Raw genomic sequence first — 918 nt, 5'->3', positions numbered from 1 at the left:
ATATATATATATATATATATATATATATATATATATATATATATAAACATTCAGCAGTCTAATGACAGTGAGGAAGAAACTGGACTTGCATCAGATGCTTCTCTTCCCAGACGGCAGAAGGGAGAACAGTCCATGGTGGGGGTGTTAAGGGTCATTTATTATGTTACGGGCTCAGGACACGCAGCGCTTGGATGAAATGTCTTTAATGGGGGAAAAAGGAGCCCCGATGATCTTCTCTGCTGTTCTTACTACTCTTCTCACTTTCTTCCAGTCTTAGGTACATGCACAAGAAGTACATGCGCTTCTGTGCCCTTATGTGAGGTGGTGTTTACATTCCAGGTGAGGGTGTCTGTGATGTGCACCCCCAGGAATATCGTGCTGTTGACCACCTCTACACCTGAGCTGTTGATGACCAGTGGAGCGTGGTTAGGCCGGTTCTTCCTGAAGTCCAAGATGATCTCCTTTGTCTTCTCTACATTCAGGATCAAACTGTTATCTTTGCACCAGTCCACCAACTGCTCCACCTCCTCTCTGTAGTCCTGGTCATTGGTCATAAATCTCTGATTGCTTTGTGAGAGCTCTCTTCGCAAAGCATGGAGGGATTTGTTGTTGCAGCGACTAATAACAAAGGTGATGCAGGCACCGTGCGGGGAAGCAGAGTTACATGACCGATAGGGAGCGAAAAGTAGTGATCATCTCAGTTGACAGAGTTCACTGTAAGTCCATTATATAGTCCCCGCTCTATATAGTGATTGACAGATCTGGGGGTTAGGGCGGACATTCGGACACAGCCATTGTTGTAGTTCTACATTTAATAACCTGTAGGGTCTTCTAATTAATATAGTCAGTGATTAAATAACTACTGTTGAGATAAAAATGGTTAAATTGAAAATAAACTGTTTTATTTACTATGATTAT

This window comes from Cyprinodon variegatus, unplaced genomic scaffold (assembly GCF_000732505.1).
Source record: "Cyprinodon variegatus isolate N-32 unplaced genomic scaffold, C_variegatus-1.0 Scaffold115, whole genome shotgun sequence".
Lineage (NCBI taxonomy): Eukaryota > Metazoa > Chordata > Actinopteri > Cyprinodontiformes > Cyprinodontidae > Cyprinodon > Cyprinodon variegatus.
Note: the sequence above shows the minus strand (reverse complement) of the source record.